General features: G+C 42.5%; 1 long non-coding RNA gene across 2 annotated transcripts in view; it reads left to right on the forward strand.

Moving 5' to 3' along the window:
- The window catches only part of LOC110402597, a 44,084-nt gene continuing 23,679 nt past the window's right edge, over positions 7,570-27,974 (forward strand). Inside the window, exon 1 of one of the 2 annotated variants that reach the window (XR_002441203.1) lies at positions 7,570-7,668. This is a non-coding gene — a long non-coding RNA (uncharacterized LOC110402597). The remainder of the gene's footprint in view (positions 7,669-27,974) is intronic. The other variant, XR_002441201.1, reaches the window with a different exon arrangement.

Below are 27,974 nucleotides of genomic sequence, written 5' to 3' on the forward strand. Positions count from 1 at the left end.
GTTGTTGAAATCAGGATTCCTTCAGTACAGAAAAGACTATTAATTAGAAGCAATCATAAGTCATAAGCAACCTGTAAGCTTAACTCCCAAAGGTGCAATAGATTTATTGCTTCTTAGCAGCCATATTTCAGTTTCTGAATTAAGACTTTTTTTTCTCTTTGGAACTGAGTTATCTGGAGCTGACAGCGTAAAGATACTGGAGCTGTTCTTCACCTTCATATATAAGATTTATATTTTGTCCCAAATGTGGTACAAATACATGATCAATCTTCTATGTGAGGATTTAATTTTAACATGTAATACCCAACAAATTATGATACGATATTTGCATGAGCTTCTATACGTTAAGAATCAAGTCTTACTGTATTATAAAGTATCAGTGCTGTAAGAATTTGTTTCTGACAGATCATTGTGAGTGAAACAAATATTTGGGAATGTCAAAAAATTCCAAGTGCCAGTTTCATGAAAAACACAGTCCAGATCCATTCTATTTTAAACAGAAATAAATTTATCACTGCATTCCTTCCAACACAATGTAAAAGGAAAAGGAGCCAATATTTTTGATACGTTTTCATAGTTGTCACTTTGTAATTGTAAACCAGTTATTTATGGGGCTGAAAGTCTGTTTGCAGCTTAGATTTCATACTGCAGTCCCAGTCCTTCAGTCCAAGAGCAGCCCTTGTGAACCTATATGCATTTACAGTTGGAATTCTTTGTATAAGGAAGATCAAATTACATCACTTCACCTACCCAAAGAAGGTAGCAATTGAAATTACATTTCTGTAGATTCTCACTCACTGGGAGCCTTAAGGGACTCACTGCAACATGTATAGAAGACGTTGTCTACCGAGGTGCCATTGGGCCCGCTGTGCCCCAAGCCTTGCTTGTCTGATGTCCAGTCCTGCACAGTGCTGCAATTTTACTTTGTTTGGAGACGGCATCAAGAGCAGATGGTTTGCAGAGCTAAAAAAGAAAAGCAGCACGAAACTGTTACTCTTGCACTTTTCAAAAATGACAACTCTTTTTCCATCCAATTATTTTGGCATGGGTATATGAAAAATTGGTTAAAAATGTTTGGGTGGAGTCTCCTTTTTGCTCAGCTGTTACTTATTGCTGCTTGTAAACTGCCTAAGTCAGTTCTAGTAAGGAACATACTGTACTTGCAAAAATTGGTATTTTGAAGACTGAAACTGAGTGTTAAGCTGAGAAAGCTGATGGTATTTATAAGTACCTCAGCAAACTTGATCTACATTTTGTCAGCCTTGTGAGTTTTTAATGGTGTCCCAGTTAAAATCAAAATGCAATTTCTGTAAGGGACTGTTGTGTTCCCAGTACATAAAGCATTTATCTTCCAGGTTTTCATTGTGACTGGAGTGAAAGGATCTACAAGTTTTTGTTCTGTCCTTCAGCGCAAATAGGTATATCCCTTGGAGTCACAAGAACTAGGGATGAGGGAAAATTTTTGTTCTAAACAGTACTTTTAGTGGTCTCTGATCCCCAGAGCAATTCGTAACATTATATGTTAAGCATGGAAAACAAATAAAGATTACAAGGGTCATATTTGCAGAGTGTTTCCATCAGGAGTATTTAAGATTTCACAGAATTTTTGAGTGGCAAAGCATGTAATAGAAAGTTTAAATCCCTGGCAGTGTGTGATAAAATAACCTGAAGGAATCAGTTGGAAAGCATCTGGAAACATAGCACTGAAGGCTGGTGCCATGCAGTAGTCTGAAGGGGGCCACTGGCCCTCCTGATGTCACAGGCAGGGCATGGTGAGAGCCCGGTGAGAGCCCTGGCCTGCAGGCCACACTGCTATCACCAGAAATTCACTTCTACATATGGCTGGGCATCAGCAATCCAAGTAGGATTATTACTGACAGGTCTTGTGATGCTAACTTTGGGGTACGTCTGGGCTCATGATAAGCTCTTTATTAACAGATGCCTGCGTTTTTAGACACGCACATTTTTTTATGTAAGCCAAGCAGCTCTGTGTGGCTACCTTTGCTTCAGGAAACAGTACCATGAGATATAAATAAAGCCCATTAAGAATCACTAACTCAAATGACAAACTGAGGTGCTAATGCTTAGAATGGCCAGATGATGAATATTTGCATTGCAAGAAGGCGAACAGATAAAGCCCTACTTCTGCCTTCTTGGTAACTTCTCAACTGCTAAAAAACATGCTTAGGAATCTGAAGTACCAACCTCTGTCATGAATGAGAGTGAGCTTGTCCCTGACTGTATCACTCCTGCTGAAGCAAGACGGGTGGCCCTCAGGGCGATGCCATGAGCAAGGTCCCTCTGGCTGGATCCTCGGGGTCTGTCAGGCAGCCCAAAATGGCGGCACGGGGCACAGCGCTGCCCCAGAGGGCTTCATGGTGGGGCCTGGACAAAGTGAGAGGGCGGATGGCTGCCAGCAGAGTATGAATGGTTTTAGACTGATTGTTGCTGCTGCTGAGTTGTGTGGGGACTGATCGGGGTCCCTACTCCTTCTCTCTGTACCTCCCTGTGGTGCAGAAGGCACCTGCATGCTCTGAAGCTCTGTTCAAAAAACAGACTTCCCCTCACTCTTCTGCTTCAAGTGGGAGAAGACCCAACAGTTGGTCCTGATGAAACACTTCAAACCCTCTCCCAATTCCACACAAGGAGTCATCAGGCAGCTCTGAGAGGGACAGGAGCAGATACAGGACAACACAAACACGTATGTGAAGAGAAAGGCGAGGCTGAGAGCACCAGCTAAACTGTATGGCAGTATGATGGTGGGAGGAGGGGGTGTCATTAACTGAAGACAGAAAAAGGAGAAGATCTGCAATGAGGTTATTGTTTAAGAGGGACAGTTGAATCAATGTTGTGATTTTGAGCACCATAGCATCAGAACTGGAGAATGATGATTCTGTCTGGGCAGGGTGTAGGGGTGGTTATTATACCCTGTATGACACCCTTTGTCCCATTACAAAGCTATTGTAAGTACACCCATGTTTTTGCTGGCACTGCTCATTTAATTTTTCTGTGTTTTCCCTCAAATGTGTGTCCCTGAAGTGAGTCATGTTTTCTAGATGTTAGACAACAAGGGTCTGTCATAAACCGAGAGGTTTTGCTGGCCGCTGACTTCTCCGCTGTCCCTGGGGCTGCCTGCCAAGGAGGTCACAGGTAGTCTCCAGCCTGGCTCTGGCATGGCATTGTGTGCAATTGGTTTTGTTTAGTGGTAGGAGCAGGGTTATGCACAGATAATGGCAGAAGATTGCTCTGTGGTTTCTTTTGTGAACTTTCATTTATGGTATTGCAGTTTCATTTAAAGGAAAAGACAAATGAGCTTAAATTAAAAATTATGTAATAGGCTGAGAAAACAAATGTTGGAAGTCAGATCTCATACTTCTTAGTCAATAGCTGGTTAAACAGCTGTAAACCAAGGACAAGTTTGTTATTTTCTCTTTTAGAAGCTGCAAGAAATCTTAATTGCTGTGTTGGTGGGGTTTTTTGAGTAATGATAAATAACATGGTTTTGTGGGACACAGCCATAATTTTATAGCATTTCTATGCTTTTATTGAACAAGGATAAAACTGATACCAAAAAGCTATCTATTCATACATTTCTGTTTTCAAATATAAGTGTCTGTGAGTATACAAGCCTGCATTATTCCACCTAGTAAAGGGAGAGAACTCAGAAGGGAAAATACCAACATGTATCATAGAGAGTAAATGCATGTCAATATGAGTAGTCTTGAAAGCATCTGGAGTATGCAGGCCAGTGCTCCTGCTAACAAATTTTCTACATCTGGAAGATATGATTCCTTGCTGTGCTCACTTAGAGCAAGAAGGTGGGGATCCACCAGCCTGTGCTTCCTCCTGCATGGCCACAGGCTCTCTTGGAGCCGTGCACATTCCCTGTCTGCCTTGTAGGCACAGGAGAGGTCCTACAGCAGTTCAGTTCCTAATTGAGTGCCTGAGGTCAGCTGGGATCAGTGGGGATGACCCTGAAGTCCTGCAGCTGAATGGAAATGAACTGATGAGTTCTCAGAGGCTGTGTGTGCCAGTGGTGCTGGCGTAAAACCACAGTGATGTAAATTTCTTGTGACACAATCAGTGAAGGTAATAGTTACATGGAGGGGGTTGGAGATGGTCAGCACACTGCCACACAGGTGCGCAGCCTCTGTCTGTAGCTGTATCCCAGTTGCAACAAAGTGTTGCATCCAGCTTATGAAGCTGGATGAAGATTTTTGACAGCATTGAAAGAAACCAACGTGTGTGAAGCTGGAGGTACTTGCCAGTACCCAGCATCAATGCCACATCTGCAGAGATACAGTTTGCTGTTACTCAGTCACTGTTTCATTTTTAGAGCAAACTAAGGACCATATTCTCAGCTGGTATGAACCAGCTCCTTTAACTTCAGTCAAATTTTGTCTGTTTACAGGAGCAGAGAATCTCTCAAGTGCGTTAGCTTCTCTGTAGCACCAAATAGCAGCAGGATGAGGTGGCAAGCAGCCAGTTTGAACAGCTGCCAATGCACTTCAGATCCAAAGATGATTCCTTGAACCCCAGCATCCCCCTCCCTCTTCAGACTTCTATCAAAAGCAGGACCAACTCCCTGGTCTCTGCAGCCATACTTCTCCAAACCCCAGATCACACCCCCCTCACTTCTGCAGCCATCTGAGTTTCTCGCTGCAGCAGTAACACTTCCTTTCGCAGCTCTAATCAGCAACGCAAGCTCTTATTTCAAAATAAGTTGTGAGTAGTAAAGCACCAGAGCTATTCAGGTTTCAATGAATTGTGCAGGTTTTACTGAAAAGTGCCCCGGAGAAGATTGAAACAGGTGTTCTAGGCAGTGTGCATGCATGCAGATGAATAACATGTTATTTAGTCCTGGAGGTATCTGTAGCGAAGCCACAGGCTCTGTCTGACACTGCTGGTCTTTGGTCACTCTGGACCTGATTGCAGCACAGAGACCAACACCCACAGTCTCTTCATTTGCTGTGGATCATTGAGCTTTCCCCATCCAAATGTACAGTGATGTACGTGACAAGTTGTCATCCTGGGGCAAGCTGTGCATGTCGCTGTCACACGGAGAATAGCTCCCAGCAGTGCTGCTGCCTTTGGGTCTCCTTGAGGCAGCCCTGGGCCTTGGCCTCTAAGGGAAGCACTGGCGTTAGTCACACGTGAGTCATCTGTGACTGTCCCACCCATTGTGAACTCTATTCACAGAGCCTGATTCCAGATGTTTGTAACTGGCAATTGCTTTAAAGCATGTCCACATGCTATAGCTGCTAAGCCAGTCCTCGTACCCGTGAGGTGTAAAAGCCATTTCACTGACCCATCTTTTCAGGAAGGCTCCTTTCTCCCCTCCAGCTCTGTGCCCCTCCTGCACCAAACATGGTCTGTCCACACCTCTGAGCACGTATTTTGGACAAGAAAGCAAGCCCCTAGTTTGACACTATCATCTGGAAGTAAAGTGAGTTTGAAAAGTCGATAATCTCATGGGAGAAGTAGCACATGGTGAAGTCAACTAGTACACGGCATTGAGCTCTTTGGTGTGGAAGAGATACTTCCAGAAAACAGTCTGCAGACAACAGATTGGCCACAGCTTGTGTTCAGGACTCACCAAATGCCTCAGAACAGCAACCACAGCAGTAAAACCACACACTGCTCTCCGGCAAGGGGGGAGTGGGAAGAAGGGGAAGAAAGGCTGCACAGGCTGCATACATTGGTTAGTTGAACACTTTGGGTAAGATTTTAAGTCTGTGGAGAGAAATTACTGCCCAGTTCTATAAATACAGACAAATGAAGCTGTTGCACAGTGCCAAAAACATTTCTAAAGGAATGAAAATAGTTCTTTTATCAGTCATAAAATCCAAGGGAATTGTACACCCTGCATGTATCGCAGGCTGTGCTTTCAGCGCGTGGTGATTCACTGTCCGTTACGGCAGGGTGTTCCTCACAGCTGCCGCAGATGTGCTGGTTCAGTCGCTGGCAAAGTTCGGTACCATGGGGGCCCCCAATGGGGACCTGACAAAGTCTTGCAGGAGAAATCTCACATCTTCCTTGGAACTTGGCTTTATTATCCTGAAGATCTCTAGAGCTAAATCAAAGCCCATTTTGATTATTTATTGAATTGCAACATACCCCATTATGCCTCTGCCTGTGAACTCAGACACGTACTGGCATCCAGTTGTGGAAAATTCACACCTTTGTTTTGTTCTTCTGAAGGAACGTCATACCTCTGTGTGGACATCCCTGCTGCAGTGAGAGCAGGCTGATGGAAGGGCTGTCCACTTTACAGCAAAATGACTCTTGGTCTTTTTTTCTTGAGGAAGAGTGTTTGATGTCAAAAGTAACACATAAATCTTATAAAAACATCAGGTTTTATTCTCTGCAACACAGCAATAGAAACTTTCAACTGATGGTAATTAAGAAGAAAATTTCTCGATGGCAGTGTTTTTTCTCCAACATTCCCCACTAATGAGAGTGAGCAGGTAATGCATTCAAATAAACAAGAGTAATTAAGAAGGAAAAAGCTACGGGCAGAAGTTTTCTTCTCTGTGTGGACTTTATCCAGGATGACTTCCTTGAAACTGGGGTGAGACACTGGGATAAATGGCAAAGAGCAACTGAACTGTGTTGGAGAGTTCTTGGAAAACAACATGAAGCAGAGATTGCTTTTGAGAGATTCATTTTGTGCGATGCGGGCAGCGCACTGTGCTGGACGCAGTGTGGGTGTCTCACCCAATGCTGTGGGTGCTGAGGGGTGAAGGAACGAGAGCAGCAGGCAGCATGGCGCAGCGCTGCTAGGCTTCTTGCAGCAAACTCTCCCAGGGATTCCCGTTATAACTTCTCAGAGAAATCTGCTCATCCTATTCTCAGCCTGATGATGACTTCACTTGCAAAGGAAGACTTTTTCCAATTTGTACAGCCAGCTGGAAGTAAGGGTTACAAAAGAGATGAGTAAACACCAAAGGAAGGAGGCATGAAGGGCAAATGAACAGTGAATTAACATCTGAATATCTAATACACTGCAATTTATGGATGGTTGGGGTTGTGTAAATACTTTCCTACAGTGTAGTCATCCTGGCATTATCCTAACAGAAAGCCACTTAGCAAGTTTAATCAGTAGGCACAAGAGTGCAGCTCGTGGCTTTTTCCACCCTAGTTAACCCTTTTGCACCACGTACACTCTGACTGACATTCATGTTTTCACTACAGAACCTGTTTACATAGAACATTACTCTCAGAATTCTTACCTCAATTTTTGCCCATGATCATAAGAATTTGTTGTCCACAAAAATCTGCTGGGTGCAGCGAGTGGAGCAAGACCGCATCTCTTCACATGAACAGTGATTTTGGTGGAAGAGGATTACATGCTGTGGTTCTAATGCTTCCCCTTCCTCAACAGGTTGGTGCACTGAATTGTTTGGAGCTTTTGTTGCCAAAAGCAGTGTTTATTTTTAAATTACTTAATCTGGATTTCTCCTGCATGCCTGGTTCTGCCCTTTCAGCTATCAGAACCCAGTGCAGCCCATTTCCCAGCTGAACAGCACAGCCGGGCTGATGGGCTGCACCTGTGCTCTGGGCTGCCCATGATGCCCCACAGGTGTGCTGCAGGTGAGGCTGCTCCTGCTGCAGTGTTGGAGAGCCACTGGCTTTGGTGTGAGAGCTGGATCAGGGCATGGTATGAAGGTAAGGTAGCCTCAGATGTTAATGTGCTCAAGTTTTACTTCTAAAACAAGGCTATTGAACCCAAGGTTACTGAGGTACTGTGAGTGTGAGCCCTGCAGTGATTTTGTATGTTAGAGGAAAGTTGTACTGCAACAGCTGGAGAAAGAGCCTTGGCGCTGTGTTTATTCTTTTGTCAGTCTTAATGTATTAATGCTAATTCAAGAGATGGTGTGTGTGTGTGGATGTTGCAGATGCTGAAATGGAGATAATGCTTTAGCTAGCATATGGAAAGTATTTACAGGCTTTACACAATGGTGATATATAGGAGTAAACAGAATGTCAGATAAGCACTGAATTTCTATATTTTCACTTAAAATACATGCCTCTTTGCTCATAGGAAGAGAGGATAGCTGGATGGCTGAGGGCAGGCTGTCTTGGGAAACATGCTTGCTAAGCAAAGAGAAACATGAATGTGAAAATCATAAATTCACAATTCAGGGTCATCCCTAAAGTTTACAAAAACTGTTTTATCTGGAGTAGGAGCTTGGGCTATGGCTTAATTTTCTGTCCACTTCTGTTTTACTTGCGCTTGAAAACAAACACCATGCTGACTTTCACCTTGTGTGCATCGTCTGTCCTGTGTGACCCAGGTGTGAGTGCAGGGCTGTGTGTCCCTGGAGCAGGCTGGGCTGGGCTGGGCTGGGCAGGGTAGGTGAGTCCCTGGAGCGAGGTGATGCTCCTGCTGCCCAGGAGCAGGCAGGGCTCGGAGGGTGAGCCCAGCTGCCTGGGCTCAGGGCTTCTTCCATTTTGCTGTGCTTTTATACTTTAGCATTACATTAATATGTAAATCTGTATCTTCCTGATTCCAAGCTCTGAGAAATTCCCTGGGAGCCCTGCAGAGGAACAGCACTGCGCCCTGATGCCCGGGCAAGGTCATTGCTCAGGGGGAAAAATGCTGACGTATGCTGACAGGTGGAACAGGACAGCACAGCTGGTGCTGACTGTCCTCCGCATTTCCCCAGGGCAATTCTAGGGGCCTGCAAACATGGCTGGGCTGTCCAGCATCCTGATGTTGGCTTACCAGCACCCAGCAGGGGCCTGTGCAAATGGTTTCTCGTCCACTTCAAGTGGTGGGAGGCTTGAACATGAGGTAACTTTATTTTAAAGCATAACCAATAGCTGGCTTTCTAACAGAGGTGGTGGTGCTAACATACAGGAAATGAAATACACTGCATTTTTTTCCTCATTGAGCTGGCAGCTTTGAAAAAATGTGTTATTAAAGATGAAATCTAAGAAATGCTGGCTTGCTTAAAATATTGATGGTTTGAAACAATGTTGTTTAAATGTTGCTGACCTAAGGATTTTCTTTGACGCTTACTCTTGTTTCTTTTGGGTGTGCTTTGTTATTTATCTTTCTCTAGTGGTTGAATGAGGTTTCAAGAGACAAGGAAAATAGAGAAAAGAAATCAATACAGGCAAGCACAAATAGGTTTTTCTATCACAACTATGTTTCTTTCATTTTGCAACTCTGAAACTATGAAGATGTATTGATTCGGTAAACTTTTCCATGTTTCTAAAAAACTCAGGATCGAGAACACCAATCCATACTAAAAGCCTTAGGAAGAGGCTAAGATTTGTTGGCTTTGGCACTGGCACGTGGAGGCAGTCTGATATCATCAAGTTTGAAAAAGGAGGACAGTGGCAGAGGGTGACTCAAATACAACATAAACTTGGTTAATTTACAACACAATCTTGGTCTTAATAAAAAACAGGGGAATTGGTACACAGTGCTGGCACAAAGCCTGACACAAAATCAGATTTAGCTGTAGATATCAATAAGGAAGCACAGCCAAATATTGCCATTACTAAGTTTTTTTATTGTTGCTTAACTTTTTAAAGATGACTAAATCTGTGTGCAGGATTTTTTTCATTTTACTTTTTTAAAGGCCAAACAGTAACTGTCTGAGGTGCTTTTTATATGGCTGTGGTGTCCTGTCAGCTCTGAGTGGAAGACTGACACGCACCAGATCACTTGCTGCTCAGTGCTTACTCACGCCAGTGCTGGGTCCAAAAAGAACCAGCTGTGGATGCATCTGAGCTGTCTCTGATACAGATCCAAGTCTGGAAAAGTGAATTCCTCCCTCTTCATGCAGACAGTGTTGTGCAATGGCCCGACCTCACTAGATACTTTTGCTGTACTATGGAAAGTAACCTGGGTACAGCATCTGCTTTAATTACCACTGGCTTGTTTAGTCAATGAATATATTTTTTCTGTGCCTTATCCCTTCCCGCTAACTTTTCGGCATGGATGGGATTACAAGAGACTGACTGGTACAACAGTGCCTTGTGGCAGTTCTCCAGGAGCCGGATTGGTTGTGACACTGCCCTACATGCAAAATCAGTGTTACCCAACTATGTCTGTTTACAAAATGATTTGAGGAAATGTTTTAGAAGACAGATTTCCTAAAGATGTTAAGTGGCACCATCAGCCAAGGTGATTAATTATTAAACTGTATGGAAAATTGAATGATAAGGCAAGAAAAACCACCCAGGCACTTTGGTATGTGGTATTGTTTCCTGAAAGTGATGGGACTGGATAGCAAGATTTCTATCCGTATCCCTTTCCTGTTCTACGCCCTATATCCCTTGGCTGTGTGCTGCACTTGCAGGTGGTGTTTATTGCAAAATGCATCTAACCCCCAAGGAACCTTGACTACTTCTTCCCAACACAGAATTGACTTTTCGTGCCAACTGGTCTCTCCTTCTGCTTTTGGAATTACAAGTTTGCATTTGTTTTTCTTCAAGAGGATTTTACCAGCTGCCTTAGTTATTTCAGTGTTAACAGGTCTACAACTGTTGACAGCATCTACAATATTGTTTGTTCTCTGTCCTTGTGCAAGTAGTCTGGTGTTATACAGAAACTCCGTCTCACCACTTCTCTTTCCTATTTTAGGACTCCAGCAAGCACTGTAGCATTACAGGGCTATTTATTTCCTGGATCCCTACTCTATCATCAGTGACAAGAGTCTAGAATGAGGATTGACATAAGGAAACAATTAATGCATTCAGGTAGTACAGTGTTAATATTTGTGCATTGACTTCATAAAATACTAATGCTCAGACGAGAAAATGGCCACAGCACTGTGCTTACAGCTTCCAATGCAGGTAGACTGCAAGCTGATCTATTTTTGTGAGCGAACTGCTATTCTAATTTCTCATTTATTTTCCAGGTAGTCAAGACAGGGAAATCCAACCTATATTAAGGGACAAGATAACCAACTCCCAGAGTGATACAGTGGAAAAAAACCTCCTGTTATCTTAGAGGATATGGCTAAGGCCAAACCTAGAGTTACAATTAGGCTGGAAAAAACGTGTGGGGCTTCTGGTGGTACAAAGTGACTGTCAAAACCAGAGCCCTAATCCTAGTTGAGGGCTGTGCCTTAACTGGTGAAGCCTCAATTAAAGCCCAGAGGAATAATATTTCCACAGAACTATTTCCCTTTGGCAGCCCCTCAGATCCCTACTCCACCTAACCTCAAACTTTGACAGATTAGTATATAATAATGGCCAGTTATAGCCCAATAGCCCAGAGTGAAGTTTTTGTGCAGCTAACCTATTCTTCTGGCTGCCCCTTTGCAGCCTGGCTCTACTCGCAGCTCTGAGCTCTGTCTCTCTCCTAACCCTTAACCAAACCCTACGCCTGAGCAAGAGCTGAGCACCCATCCTACAACCTACAGAAATAATCAAGATAAACAAGTTTGTTAGTGGTTACATCTTTCTAGAGTCCACCCCTTACTCTGGTAGCCCCTTTGCAGCCCAACTCTGCCTGGAGCTCTTGGCTGTTTCTCAGTCCTAACTCTTCTTTTAATAGCCCCTTTGCAGCCCCAGTCTGCCTGGAGGTCTGGGTTTTGTCTCTCTCCTAACCCTTGGTGTGGGCTGAGCTTTAATGCATGGACACCAGGCAAGGTCTGGGAGCTGTGGCTTCTTGCACAGCCCATTAGTTCCTTTGGCAGCCTCATTCTAATCCCGCAGCAACAGGGGCTTTAAACTTTGTTTCCTTCCTAGTTTTAAGCTTGAATTTAACTATAAAGTCATAGTAGAGACAAAATCCTTTTAGCTCCAAGTGAAGTTCTACTGTGAAAGGAAGGGTCTGGCCTTATCTTGATAAGTTTTTCCAGTGACCAGGCTGAGAGTCTCAGTCAGTGATGGTTAGGGTTACGGTAAGGCTTAGGATTCAAAAGCAGTTTACACTTAGGATTAGTGAAGAGCCAATGATGAGCTATATTTCAGATGTAGACAACTGGGGAAAACAGTACTGTTTGTCAAACTAAACACTCTTAAAACTGACATCAATCACTTTCACTCTTCTGAGCAACACTGCTCAGAAGTCAGTTCTGAGAACTGACCTGATCTTTTGCATGCTTCCCCCTTTGATGGCAGGCACTGTTCGTCCCTGTGCTTTAAGCGGGACCTGCACTCTTCTTTTGGTATGGCAGATTTTGAAAATTCCTGTCATTTACTCTAATTTATTCCAGCACATCTGTGCTCAGTTTATCTTGTGAAGTCCTATTCTTTCAAGGTAATAAGCAGATTAGTGGAGATTTTCCAACCTTGATTAAATAATGTACCTAAGAACAAGTACGTTAGGGGAAAAAAAAACCCTAAGATAAGAAGAAATGCCTCTCCTCTGGGCCCTTTCCACTTGGTAGCCAGCCAGCCAGCTTCTATGTTGGTCTGCACTTAGACTTGTAGCTAATTTGCTTGACAGAGCCTCTGCCAAAACTTTGCTGTCATGGTCATGGTTCTTGTCATTCTCGGCCACAGTGCAAACGGCCTCTCTGGTAGCACAGCGTAGTATCACCTTTCTTCAGGACCACATTTTCAGAAGGTTGGATGTTTGTAATATTTGAGCATTGTGATGTTGTGCTCAGTAACTCTGTTTTGCATATACCCTTGCATAAATGATTGCTGACTTTAAGCCATTCATCCAGGGACAGAATTACTGTCAAGCACAAGAAAATAAACTAATGAACGTAATGCTGACAAAATGTCCAGTACATCATAACACATTTTTTTAGAACAACCTCAAGGTAAAATACTCATTCTTTGGCAAGGAAGATCTCAATTAGGAGGTGCTGAAGGAATTCACAAAGCTTTGGAAAGCTCTGTGTATTCTTTCCTCTAGGGAAAACAGGAAACTCGAACATTATTTCCTTGACTGTTTACAGCTGAAAATGAAAGCTGGAAACCCAACAGAGATGCAAGAATTTCAGCACGGTTTTTTTGCAACAGTTAGGAATAATGATTCCAAAGCTGTTGAGCTTATTCTCAGGAGTCTGCTTTATAATTTATATTGGGGGCTTTGTATTTTGTAATCTAATAGGAATTCTCAGGATTCTTTTGCATGATGATTTATAAAAATCAAGGCTATATCCTGAGCTTTTTAGATCTCTACCATACTAACATGGATAAGATAAGCATGTATTCAACAGTCTGGTCACTGCTAAGCCAAGGTCTAGCAGAGCACACTACCTGGCCTTCCACAAGGCAACTCGGATCAGTTAAGATATAGAAGGTCATTAACAGGAACTCTCTGAGATAACTGCTAGAAACAAATGCTGCTGCGAAAAAGTACGTTTTGTTCAGCAATTTCCTTCTAGTTTCAGGCTTATCATACTATTAGTATTACTGTTTAGTTTTTCCTTTTTATCTGGTGGTGTGCAGGCTGTAAGGAGAGGGCGTTATGGAGTGGTGGTACCTAAAGCGGCTGTGTGATCTTCCAGCCATCCTTGCTGATGATGAAATTTAGGCTGCTTGGGAAAGTGAAGTAGGTTGTGGCTCCAGTGAGTTGTACAGCACTCTACTCATCTCCTTTGCTGTGGGCTTGTTTGTGTAGTAGGAGTCGCCATAGTACACTTCTCAACCTCCTCTTCTCCCCTTCATGTTTGGATGGATGGCAGAAGGAATATTATTTTAACCAGAAGAGAAATTCTGATCGTTTGTGGAGATTCAAAATGTATTCTCTGCCTCAGCTATAGAGAACAGCTGTTACGCTATGTGTTGGTGAATTAACCAAAACCAGCACCAAGAACACTTGGTCTCTGCGTCCTGGTGGAATTAACTTAGCAGAGATAACTGGGGAAGCAAAGTCCTTTTGTTTGAATTTGCTGTGAGATATTTTCATATCATTATTAGGATGTTTGTTTGTCCCTAGCTGCTTCCCTAAGCTTTTCCTGCTCTTAATTAAGTTCATTTCCTCTTTTTCCAGATATATATTCTGTCCACTACACCCTCCTGCTTCCTTCTAGCTGTGTTGGATAAGGCATGTGGTTAGCACTACACGTCAGGCTTTCCCATCATGTCTGTTGGAAATCTTGTTGTTACACTGGAGATTGTGCTCTTAAGGTTGTGAAGTGCTGTGGTGCAGGGGTTTGAAAGCATACATCTGTGCAGTGGTATCTTTTCAGCACAGATATGCTCAACAGGAAGTTGAGTGAATAAGCTACTTCAGGCAGCTTCTGCAGTAGATTTGAAGGTTGTCCCAAAGCGTACACTAGGAAAAGAAGTTATTCTTATCCATCTTTGCTGGCTTAAAGATGGTATGGATTTCTGCTCTCTTACTGGCAAAGCAGTTATTATAGAATTAACTAAAGTTTCTCTGCAATGACAACAATAAACTGAAGTTTTTGTTATTGTTTTTTTAATAAAATCTGAGGATTTTATGAACTATATCTCTAGGACAAAGCCGAAGAGTGGTGAATCACCATCTTCCCGAGCCTTTTACCCTGCAGAAACTGGAGCTAGGTGCCATTTCTGCCCAGCAGTTTTTCAGTCTCTCAGATGGCTTTCCAAAGAGATCTTCCCTTCTGCTTTGCCAAAACCACTCCTGGGTGTGGGAACAGCCTGTGACACTGTGTTTCCAAATCGCACCTCCAGGACAGCACACAGCTAAATCAGTAAAATTGTTTTCTGTTTATTTGCTGTTCTATTCCTACTGAAATTTTCTGTTCTATTCCTACTGAATGATGTCCTGCACAAGCTGCCTGGCAGGCTGCTGGCCATGCACCCTCACAGGGTGTTGAGCCCAGTGAGTGGCGGGGTGCAGGACTGGTGCTCCATCATGGTGTGTGTTGGTATGAGCCTGCTGGCACAGCTATGATGAGGGATCTGCATGGCTGGCCATGAAGAAAGCCTTGCCCGTTTAAGGACTAGCATAACGAAAGGGAAGATAGCTGTCGTGTCTCCAGAGACCATTTTTGAACAAGAGAAACAGCCTGCTGGACTGTTTTGCTAGTTACGGTGGAAAGTGGTTTTGGTTTATGTCTCATATAAATAATAAAAAACACAAATACCTCACCACTAGGAAAGCGGTAAGGAATAAATTAAAGAGAAAACAAATAGCTGACCAGAGCACATTAACAATTCAGACTGAAATCTGACTTCAGCCTGCAGTAAAAAACTGCTTTCCCTTTGTGCTTGATGTGCTCAGCTGATTAAGCACACGTTCTGGCAAAGCGAGAACCGATCAGGATAATTGTGTTTGCAAATGGCCGGGAAGGAGATGGAGGTGCCAGGACTGCAGTGTGTTCACTCTTTCCGGAGCCTAGGGGCCACTCAGCGCCTGCTCTGGTCTGAGACGCTGGCAGGAGCGTGTGTTCCCTTGGCAGGAATGCAGCTTGCTCGATTCACCCCCCCCCATATCCCCCAGAAATGTACACAATGTCCTTCTTCCTCCTCTGCTGGAAATGAGCTGGAGGCAGCTTCCTTGCCCAGCTGTCCAGGCCTCGCACTGTCTACTGGCACTGGGTGGCTGCAGCTCCTTCCCCACACGGGCTCTCGTGGCCAGGGCCCTGGGCACCTGCCCGTGATTTGCTGGAACCAAATGCATTCAAGCAGCCCATACTTTGCTACACACCAGCCTGTGTCTTGGGCAGTGGCTGCTGCTGTCTGTTCCTCCTCAGTGCACTGTCTCCTCATGTGTTCTGCCATGAGGGATCTTCATTAGCAACGGGCAGCTCTGTGGGCATTTGCGAACAGCAATTCATTTTTCTGTGGTATGGGTTTCTTGGTTGTTTTTTGTTCAGTTTCTGTTTGTTTGTTTTTAAAACATGCTCAGTCTTGAAATGTTTTTCCTGTCTGCGCACAGTTCACAAAGGTCTGCGTTGTTCAGCACTGAGGAAAACACTGTGGCCACCTCCTGCTCCAGCCTGGCCCCTCTGACACCTCTGATCCACCGCTGCCAGAGCAGGGAACTGCTGCTTTGGAGGAGGGCGGATGCCCTTCATGGGTTGGGGTCTCTGCTGATACAAGCTACCTTTAGCAGAAGACTATCAAAATCCATGAGCAGAAAATGGGAGCTCCTAAGTGCCTAGGAAAGACTAGAATGCTTATTGTACGTATTTTAGATGTTACTACACTTTTGACCTTTACTTGATGATTACTTCATGTGAACAAAGTCACAGACAGTGCTGCATGGTGTGGCAGCAGTGACTGTTCTGGACATTTCCTGGCTGACCTGAGGGGCAGGGAGGCAGAGAGGGGGACACTGGAGCTGTCTGTTTGCTCCAGAATGAAACATTCTGATATTAGAATCCCATCGTTTACACATATTTGCTTCTGCAAAAGAACTTACTGGGGTTATTTCAGGGAAGGAGCAAGTTATTATGCACGAAAAGAAGCAAACAATTTTCACTACCCTTGGCCTGGTGCTCTGCGTGCAGCTGGGTGATGCTGCAGAGTGCCCTGCTGGCTGTGGGTGCTCATGGAGAGAAAGCTGAGACTGAGCAGACTGCAGGGTTTTGTCTGAAGACGTTTTTTCCAGATACCAGGAATTGAAATCTTTCCTGGCTTCCTTGAAACTCTGAGTGCTAAAATAAGTGTCGTAGATGGAAAAACTGGAGGAGAAAATACACACAGCAGACTGAGAGGAGCGAAGGCACAAATGTTTGCAAGTCAGGACTGCTTCTGAAATACGGGATGAGATTAATGCAGATATAAATGATGGTACACTAGGAAAAACAAGATTTAAAATTCAGTATATTATATATTGAAGATGTACGTATCTTCGTGACAGAAGGCATCACTTTCAACGCTTGGTGGAAGAAACAGTGCTGTGATTTGGAAAACTTCAGTTTTATTCCCTATTACTTTTTTTGGAAACCTAGAACAGGTTTATTTAACCCTTCAGTGCTTTTTTTCCTGTGAAAAATAATGACCAGCAGCCCCTTATGAATGCTATCAGGCAGTAGTCCTGCTTCTTAAATGGTTTGAGGTGTGCATACACGTAGGTTAATGTCACTGGCAAAGAACAAAATCTTTTTTATATCAAGATTTAGCAAAGAAATTTATCCTGCATAAGGACAAGGTGTAGCTTAGGGGTGAGAGAAGGAAAGCTTAATTAACTCCATGAGACAAGAGGGGCCTGCTGCTGCTAGCTGTGGTCTTGAGTGGCTTCTAATAAAGATTTTCTGGAATGAAAACACGTTGAAAACTCAGAGAGGCAGAAACCAGATGTAAATATACAGACTCTGCTGAGATTAACAAATGAAACACTTACAGCTGACAGGATATTTTTTCTAGTCAGGCTCCCTGGGACAGGCATGTTGCCACCACTTGCAGTGCCACAGGTGGGAAGCAGGCCTGTTGTGCAGGCGCAGCTCACGGAGCAGTGCTGTCAGCCTGCACCGCAACAGCAAGTCACTGAGGGCCTCTAGTCTTCCATTCCTACCACTGTGGCTGTTGTTGAGAGGAGGCCATCACTATCCCTTAGTGCTGACGGGTAATTAATGTTTAGAGAACAGCTGTGATCTGAGGAGGAGGAGGAGAGTTCCTGGTGCTGCTGAATGGAGCAGGTGGGCGGGAGGCAAGTGGAAGTGTCAGCGAGCTTGCTGAGACCTGGGTGTGAGTTGTGCTGTTGCTGTAATGCAAGTATTATATAGTTTGAGGCTGGACTTGACCATGCGTGCCAAAGCAGCATGCTAAGGCCTCCAGTGCTTCCTCTGATCCCAGACAAGAGAAAAGAGATGCTACTGACAGCAACATCCCTCCTCTCTGCTTGGAGCCTGCCTCCTCCAGTGCAGCTCAGGTGGGGCTGAAGCAGGCACGGCTGTGGCTGCAGGCAGTCTGCCTGGGAACACAGCCTCTCGCCACCTGCACCTGGACCCGCTGTGCTCTTTCCACACAGCAGTGTCATTGTCCACTTGGTAGCCCACTTTGGGAGCATGCAGCCCCAAGGCCCTGCTGGATGTGTGGCTCCCAGGAGCGCTGCAGGCGCCATTTGTCCCCTTGGTGTGGCCATGCAGAGGGTGTGGGCTGAGGGCTGTACTCCTGCAATGGAGCAGAGCGCTGCGCTGCATGTACCCTGGGCGCTGCACAGGCGCCTTTGGTTGTATCCCAGAATTTTGAAAAATTACTAAAAACAGAAAAAAACCAATTAGTGATAAATCAAAACTTGCAAATATCTCAGAAGAGTCTGTTTCAGAAAAAATGTTCTAACTGAATCTGAGGCTTGGGAATACGTGAACTTTGGAGTCACCTCCCACCCTGACATTCTTTTTCTTTAGCTTGTACCACAGCATGTTTCTCTCCTGTGTGCAGGCACTCTGTCAGCAGTTTGCTGTAATTAGCTTCCCTGCGCTGGGAATGCCTTGTTACGAGGTGGCTTGGTGCTGCCCGGGTCTCAGGAGTACAACTGACAGCACAGGGTTGTCCCTAATAGACACAAAGACGTGGAATGTGCAGGACAGAATGAATTCTGTGTAAATAACCAAGTGGGTCTGAGGCGTATGTTCTGGATAATGATTCATGCTGGAAGTTTAATTTGACATGAACAGGAAAAGAGAGAATTATCGATGGCTTGAAACTGATAGTTGCTGAATGCCCTCAGTTCCCGGTGGAAGTTGCTTGGAGCGTAAAAATGAGGTTCCTGTTGCATGTTACTGCTCCTGTCATTATTCAGTATTGCCCCGTGAGACTTTATTGTATCTTTGTTTATAGGCCTGTTTTTTGTCTGGGATGATAATTGAAACCATATTTATAAACAAGACATGCCTGCATGCTGAGTATGAAGGCTGAGTGCTCTGAGTTGGCTGCAGTGACTCTTCAGCCCAACAGACGAGACTGCTGCCACCAGCTCTGGCCGTAGGACTCCATGGGGCAGGGAATGCCATTCGGTTGTGCATGCAAGGCAGCTCGCCTGGGGAATCTGATGTTTGTCACATGATTTCTAGGGAAAGAGAGAGTCAGGTAACATGAAACCAGCAGAAAAATTAGAAAATATAAGGGATAATTTCTCTCTTCGTTTAAGGGAAGCAAATTTAGCTTTGAAAGCAGATTCATGCTCTGAGCCCCAAGAAGCTGCATATCCTCTTCTCCATTCAGCTCTACTGTGTTCTCTAGGATGCTAACAGGTTCATAGTTTTAAGTTGCTAATGCTAATGAGAACTGACAGATTGCAGCATTTCTCTTCATTGAAAGCCTCTTTTAATAGCCTTGTGCAAAGCTCTATGAAGTTGGTGGAAATGTTCCCACTGACCTCAGTGGGCACTGAATCAGGTCATGCATCATACTGGTCCTATTTACCCATGGGGGTACATAAATAACAGCTGTGGAAGGTGCTAAAACCATGCAGTGCAGTTCTTGAATTTTGTAGAATCTATAAAATCTTCCTTCTAAGTATCAGTGTGTGAAAACAAGAGTCCCAAAACAGTCCAAAGGCATTCTGTGACACTGAAAGAAAACAGAATTTTCTGTTGTAAGAAAGCTTACTCAAGGACCCTGTGGACTGCCATATTGTGAAAGAACAGGTATATTGGCAATTGGATTGCAATATTTTAATAAACTTCATCTCTTTAGTGTTCTGAAACTGAAGTCAGTTCTCTGGATAATAAAACCTCCTCTTAGTACAGATATCTAACTCTGTCAGTGTTGGAGAATGAATCTTATTATGTGTTGGTAAATCATTTAACTATTCCTGACTAGCTCTCATGTTGTGAGCATTTTGCCAGGAATCTTAAAATTATTAAGAAGGTTTTGCTTCTCCAGCAGTGGTGCAAAGCACCACAAAATGCATTAGCATTACTTGAGTGTTTTCATGCATAGGTTTAATTATATAACTCCATATGCATTTATGTAAAAATATAATTCACTTAGAATTCTGGGATGAGTACCAGGAAAGCACTTTTGTCCAGATCGTTTATATGTAGCTGAAGATGAATGAAGAATCAGAAACTTTCTGAAGTGTATGCTATTTTTATCACAGTACTGTACAAAATAGAGTGTACTTTTTATTTTGTGGCCAAGGAAGGTAAGAAAGTGACTGCTCTGGTGCTTTATTTCATTTTTTAAAGCATGATGTTTCATTGTGCTTTTTTGTTCTTCCCTTTTTTTCTAACTGTCTTTGAAATTATTTTGGACCTGTTGTGCAGAGATCCACTTTAATAAGGTGCCTGTGATCAGCAACTTATGAAATCTTTATTAGAATGATGTCACCAGACATCATTAGAGATGTCTTTTGAACCTTGTGAGGTTATTTTGATGACTCTGGCAGATAAGAAGATGCAGGAGATAGAGGAACAACAGCAACACCATTCTTCCATCAGGACTTGAACTCCTTTTCTATTTATTAGCTGTGAAATCCACTTGCTTCAGACTCCTCTTTTCCTTTCACGTGCTGTTGATATTTTAAGACGTGTCTCACCAGTGCTGGAGATGCCCACTGACAACTTGCTCTCTTTAAAATAAAATCTCTTTTCATGCTGTTTCTGTGCTAGAGTGGAAAGTTTCACTAAATTCACGACAAAATCATTTTCAGAAATAAGCACATTTCCTTTCAAGTCTATACTGAGGGAGGTAGGCAGTTCCTATTTTCTTCAACTCTTACATTTGAATTTTAGTCTTCTTACTAAGGTAATATCCTTAATAGCTTGATTTATTTTGTTTGTCAGAAATTTGCATGTTCAGAGTTCTGAGAATATGCCCAAATATTTACAGATGGTAACAAACATCTGGAGTAATGTTCTGATAAATAGCCATCTTCACTGCAGTTAGCAGGGTATCCAGAAAGAACTGAACCTACAAAAGGTTTGCTCCTTTGTTCCTAAGGGCAGCTTTCTAGGGCTTCTCGCTTTACCTCCATGGAGATGAAATTATGATGTATCCTAACAAGAGCCTGATCACTGTGATCTGAATGAGCCCTGAGAGCATAGTACCTCTTCCTTGAAGCTGTAATGGGCAGCAGCAAAACAGCCTTCCCAAAATCAGTTTATTCAACCGGAGGAGGAAAGTGATTGGGATGTGGGGATGACTGGTTATTGCAATCTGCATACATTGCATAGCAAGTCTTTTGTTGCATGTTAGAAGTAATTTCATAGACATCCCAATAGATCATGAGTCACTCTGCTTCTTCTACTTCTTTGCATGTTCTTTTGCTCCTTTTTCTTTGAGAAAGTCCATTTCAAGTTAGTCTAATCCTTTTGACATCCCATATGCATGTATCATCAGTTGAGATTGTCTCTTATCAGCAGTCAGTTGTTCACTAAGAAGACCTTTCTGTGCCCTACCCTCATCTATTTGTACACTAAACGTACCAGTAGCTATGTAAATATAAAGTATTCATAAACGATTGCAGAGCAGCTACAATCCATCACAATAGGATCTTGAGAAGGCTGAAGCTTGTCTGCATGAATTGTGTTGTAGCAGAATTTCTTCACAATACTGTATTTGTAGCAGGAATGACCCATTACTTCAGCATTATGAAATTATTTTCTAATATGGTGGCCAGTGTACACCCTGGAAAGAGAAACCATATCAATATCTTGCTAGCAGGAAACACATCTCATCTGGATGGACTGGCTTAGGCTCTTGTTAGTGTTCAATGCTCTCTGACCAAGTTCTTTTGGGTGACTCCTATATGGAGGGCTTAATGTTTACTGCCATTCTTACTTACTTGAAGCTACCATCATTGAATGGAATTTTGGTGTGGCAGCGTCTTACCACAATGTATGTAATTTGTATTTGTGTTGTGACTTAGCAGAGCTGAACTGCAGTAGAAATGGGATTGCCACCACCTGTCTATGTACTGAGCTCACCCTCACAAGATCAGGCACCACAAGTCACCAGAAAGAAATGCATGGGCTGGAAACAGCTCACACATGTTGCACTCTTCAAAGTTCACTGTTTGGTTCAGGTACTCCATATTTAGCGGAGCACTTCATAGCTGCCCCTAGCTCCCATAGATCTAGATGATGTAGGAAGATATTTGCACCCCTAAAAAATTCAGGGACAAAAATCTGCTCCATCCACTCACCTGATGTTAATCACTTGTCTAGAGCAAAGCCACACTCCAGTCCCCTTTTGTTGAGGTAAGTTCACCCTTCTTTGCAGCAGCTGTGGTCAGTCATTCCAGATGCTGCTCCCAAAGCTCCCGGAGCACAGCCTGTGCCTGTCTCCTCAGAGGCATCACAGCTCTCATACAGTCAGTGCCAAAAATGAACTTATACTGTCCAAAAGCTTAGCTGGAAAAATCAGCCTCTCTCAGAAATCGATTCTGAAGCTATCCCTGCGTCTCTCATACATCCAGTATTTCCACTGAATCTAGTATCTTTGTGTGAGCAAGGAATGAGTAATTGAGTTTCCATTCTTATCAGGGAGAAGCGCTTTATAGAAATCTATAAGAATTCCTTCAGAAATGTCAGGTGCATCACAGTAATGTGTAATATCAGAGAGAAAACTGGTGCTGTGGAATAGGAGCCAGGGCTGATCTGTAAGTACTCTGTGTGGCTGCTGATACCTAAGGAGCACAGCGTGCCCAGGTGCTGCTGGCTGGTAAATTCCAGAAGACAACACACTGTGACTGCAGAGTGCACGATGGCACTGCACTGCCTTGTACATCTGCAGGACAAGTGCCAAGCTCTCCTGTGACTTAGATAAGAACAGGACTTTGTGACACTGCGTTAGGTAGTGTGCCGTGGGGATGAGGAGATTTTCAGTGCCTAGGCAGAGAATCACAGCTTCTAAAATTCATCCAGAGATCAAAAAAACAAATGTCTAGAAGAGCTTCTAAAATAAGGTTTGATGTGGGAATAAAAATTGCATCTAATCAGAGAACAAAAGGTGATCACACTCCTCTCCACATTCTATATACCGCTGAATCACTGGGAGTGATTTCAGCTTCAAGATGTCTGTAGACAAGTTTGTCAAAAATACTTGGCCCTTTATCTCGGTAATTCCAGTCTTAACCAAGCAATCCAAAAGTATTCCTTACCCAAAAGGTATCAAAAATTATTTGTTTAGTTAAACTGAGATGATGGAAGATTAAGTTATGACAAATAACTATGTTAAATGAGGGTCAGGTTGCTCTCTTAATCAAATAACTTTGCCAAATATTTACTAAAATAGGACAGACCCTTGTAAAAGTATAAATAGTTTGTTACTTATTTAAATAAAAGATCCTTACAAACCTTATTTGGTATGATTCTTTGATAGTGTTTATGAGGGGGTTTAATAGCAGGATTTCCATTGTGATTTTCACTAATAAAAAAGAATTAACTTTATTTTCTGGCTAAGCAGATTTTTCCCCATAAAATTTTGATAGAAAATATACTACTTAATAAATTACGAGATGTTATAAACACTCCATACGTGAGCTTTACCACTAAATAAATATTTAATTAAGAAGGATGGGACTGTTTCTGGGGTTTGACTAGATAATCTGATTTTGTGCAGCAGCTTGTAATTGGCAAGTTCTGACTCCCTGATAAGGAAGTGCTTGGAAACCCAGGGAGGAGTGGGGACCTTCTGGAAGAGAAGGCTTGCAGCCTTTTATCCAGATGTGTTTTCTGTGTGTGCAGAACAGAATATATCCAGAACAGAAAATATATCATCGAAAAAGGCAGTATTAGATAAAGCAATGTGGATACTAAGAGTAAAGTGTCAAGGAAATGTGCTCATTTTCAATCTCCCTGGTCTGGCAGAGGTGGGAGTTCCTGTATTCATGGCTTGCTCTGTCACCTTGTGTACAATATCACACACATGTTGTATCTGCTAAGAACATTTTATGAGAAACAGATTTTGTATTTCACATCTTGAGTTCTGGCAGAATTTGGGAATGGAATTAAATCGGACAACCTGGTCATAAGAAATATAATATTATTACTGCAGTCAAGAAAGGTGCTAAAGGGTTGAGGGCTGGTAAATTTTGCCACTCAGGTTTTAAAAAGTGCTGAGGCAGCCCTGGACTTGTCTGTCAGGTCAGTATTACCATTACTACTATCATGCCAGGAAAACAGATTCAAATGTTAGAAATACTGATTTCTTAAAAGCAACGTGACAGTGACCTTATAAAACCAATTCCAGAGTGTCTTTTTATAAAATTTCTCAACTCTCTTTAATAATGTTAAAGTGCTAAAAAGGAATTAGAAAATAAGTGTTTACTCTCTTTCTATATAAACCACCCTATAGAAACTCATATGAAGTGAATGGTAAAGTACAATTACAGCTTAGACTATTCTTAGTATGGAGTAGAAATGCAGAAGTATTTGGTTAGATCTCAGTGTAGAGGACGTAAATGCTATATGTCTAGCTTAATTAGAAAAGAGGTAGGGAAGTGATAAGTATTACTAAGTAGAAGCAGATGGTGTTCAGAAAGCAACCCTAATGAACAGGTTAGGCAGCAATTGTTCACAAGAAGGGTGATCTGAATCTTCTGCTTGGTAGTCTGTCATTTCTCAAAATCTAGGAATTGTAATGGAAGGTTAATTTTGATTGGAAATCTCACATTTAAAAAATGTTGGTTTGAGTTACAGAGAGGTTAAAATAGAGACTCAGCAGTATTTTCAGACAGTCTGTGTATGAAAAGCAGTTTGGCCTGAAAACTTGAAGGCTGAACAGTCTGGCTGCAGACTTGAAAATAGTATTGTGTCTGTGTAAGTTTTGCTCCTAATTTTAGGATTCTGATTGTCTAATCTGTAATTGTGATGGTGAGCATTTACGTGGGTCATTTCTTTGGCTCTAGTGGGAATGCTTATGGGAATAAGAATATACCAACACTATTAACTTCTACTGTCTAGTTTTCCTATATTTGTTTAACTTTTCTTCAGTAGAAAGTAGGCACACATTGTACTGAGGTATTGATCTCAAATGCACACCCCTTCATTTCTCTCTTGATGAGAAGATGTCCTACTCTGAAAGGGTTTGGGCACAGGACTCTACAGTGAGCACTGAAACTAGAATTGGCTCAGTCCAAGAAGGTATCTGGGTTTGTGCTCTCCAGGCAATGTCAGAAAACCAACCCAAATGTCAGCTGCTAGCCACCAGAAGCTAGAGCCATGAATTAAATTTTATTTTATTTTACTCCATTCCTAAAGTTCTGCCTGTCTGCACATGACAGGGTATAAAACTGTTTTGAGCTGAAGTCCAAAAACATAACTGTTACGACCAGAAGAGTATGCTGTGTTCCTCTCCTCAAAATTCTTGGAGTCACTCATTAGGAAAATGAGCTTAGGCAAGAGTTACACTACCACCTAACTCTAAGCATAATCTCTCATAATACTGTTCTAAAAGTCTGGAAGCATTCCAGCTATGTGATCAGATTATTTGAGTCCAAATGATACCTAAGTAAGTGATACAGTGAAGAGATTAACTATAGATGAAGCAACTGAAAACATGTCAAGCAACTGAAATAAGACCTGTACAAATGGAAACAAACGTAAGGGGTACAAAAACATAGCAATAATCACTTGCTGGCTACAGTAAGCTTGTATTAACTGGAAATAGAACTAAGTAATGTAAGGGTTTGGAGGAGAAAAGATAAAGGCACTTTCAGAATTTTCTGTTGTAAACGATGCCTTTTATGGAGGAGCACAGCAGAAAGTAGAGCAGTTCAAAAGAACAACAGACAAAGATGGAATAGATAACTCAGTGAATAAAATGCATTCCATGTTTAAAACAAGGCTCTGCCTGGACTCTTCCTTGAAAGAAAATTCAAGCCATTCGAAGTTTGTGCTTAACACAGAAAATAGTGCCAATGCAAGCAGTTTTCACAGCAGAGACCTTGTCTGAAGTTTGCAGAACAATGAATAATGGTTAAATGGCAGCCTCTAACCAGCAGCACCGTTTACAAGAAAGGCAACTCCAGTGCTAAGGCAGCATGAAATACAATGGAAAAATGAAGTGTCTTTTTAGGAGGAGAAAGAGGAGACAGGCAATAGCAGCAAACTTAAAGTATTTGAAAAATTATGAGAAGAAAAAAAATGAAAACAGACAACAGGAAAGAAAGTGAACAGCCAGATTGTGCAACTCTGCTGATGTACGTCAAGGGCTTGGGAGTGTGCCAGTAACATGGCTCTGCTTCAGCAGATTTTAAGGCATGAACATGCTTTATACCTGTCAGTATTTCAGAGTTTGCGCTGTGCATGTAGGAGCCTAGCTGGGCACAGATGCCATACTGAAGTTTCAGGCTTTCTGCTCGCATGTTTTGTGTGCTCTCAAGTGGGTTCCCTGCTGTCTTGTATTGCAGTTGCATACGTTGTTGCAGGTGTCCCTCATGGGGTGCAAATTTAGGTGTCTCTTAAGACTTTTAGCAGATGTGGTAGAAATGGTCAAAAGTGATTTTGCATGTGGGGATAAACAAGTGACAGATGTACGAACAGCCCAAACACTAAAGCCTCCTTCCTATAGGAGACGAGAATAAAAAGCAAGGCCTCCTAACTAATACAGGGAGAAATGTATCACTGTTTAACTGAAGGGTGTGTTGAGTGAAAGAACATGTTGGACAGGGGAATGAACGGCTGGGATTCATTTGGTTGTAACACTCAAAATGCCAGATCATAGTGTCGGGAATTCTGCAAAGCCGAGAAATTCTCAAGAGAACATCCTTATCTGCTGACTTGAATGAAATAGTGGGAAGAATGCATCAGCCAAATGGCTTTAATCTGGTTTACTCTAGAAAATACTATTCAGTAAGGCAAATTCCAGGATATTCTCTATAAATAAACTATTTAGGCAATATTGATTCTTGTATTCTATTAATGCTCTGCACCCTGAGTTCCACAGGATGCAAATGAAAATATTTCATAGGCGTGTAATGTATTTTGACAAAAAATTACTGAAACACACCAAGGCAGCATGGCAAAATTCTGCATTGTATAGAGGCAATGCAAGCTTATTTTAAAAATTGACTGAATTCAGCAAGTACAGAGATGGAAAAGACTGAAAAAAAAAAATTAGAGCAGCTCCAGGTGTGTCAGCATCCTACACTGGAGGAGATGCTCCTTATGTATTTACTTTTATGAGGAAATCCTTACTTTATATTCTGGTTAAAACTGCTTTGCTGTCTTTTTGAAGGCAAGGATGGTTGGGAAAATGAACTGCTTTCAAACTACCTTGACCATATCGTTATGTCCTTCAAAAGCTGAACATTTTGTCTAATATTTCTGGTTTGATCTTCAGAATCAACGCTGATACAGTTGTCATATCCAGTGTATATTTAAAAAATGATAAGCAGGGCTCAAGATGTGTGTTCTCTAGAACTTTGATGGGATCTTGATGTGCCCTTTTCAGTGGCTGTGCATTTCCCATTATTTTGTATTAAATGAACTTGAAAGTATACTTTGATACTTCTGCTTCACCATAACATCACCTCGCCATAATTTAAGTTTCATTTCAAATGCTGTGTACATAGTTGCTAAAAACATATGATCTTTGGGTCTGTGTTACTAGCTGTCCAGGGCTACATGCAGCCTGCAGGCCATGGGTTGGACATGCCTGGTGTAGTCCCTTCAGCCTATTTCTGCACTCCTTGTAGTTCTCCATCATTTTGGCTGTGGTCTTCCAACTGTTGGTGCAGCTGGGTGCTGATCTGCCCCACTGCAGACATAGCTCAGAGTTTCTAAAACAGTGTGGTGTTAGGGAGGGTGCTCTGTTTCGGTGGTTTGCTTTGCAACAGGGCATTGTATCTCATGTGTTTGAAGTCTGTAAATGGTAAACATAATGAAATTATAATTGTTCATACCATATATTAATTTTTAAGTGACTCTACAGCTGATTTGAGGAAACTCACTAAAAGCCATGTGTTGTATTCTGGTCCTAAGTGTCTAATCATTTCTCCCTAGGACTAAGAGATTATCCTTCATTTCCTACTTTATTTAACATTCAACTTGAAATTGAACTGCAGTCAGGGGAACACAAATAGCTCAGTCAAGTCTCTTCCGTGAGGAGACTTAGGGCAAAGAAATTAGCAGATTAGTCACGCCAGCTTGCCAGGAGGCTGTTGGCTGGGATGTAAAGCACCAACTGCAAAGGGGAACTTCTGAGTTATGAAACTGGACGTG

The sequence above is a fragment of the Numida meleagris genome, chromosome 7 (genome assembly GCF_002078875.1).
Source record: "Numida meleagris isolate 19003 breed g44 Domestic line chromosome 7, NumMel1.0, whole genome shotgun sequence".
NCBI lineage: Eukaryota > Metazoa > Chordata > Aves > Galliformes > Numididae > Numida > Numida meleagris.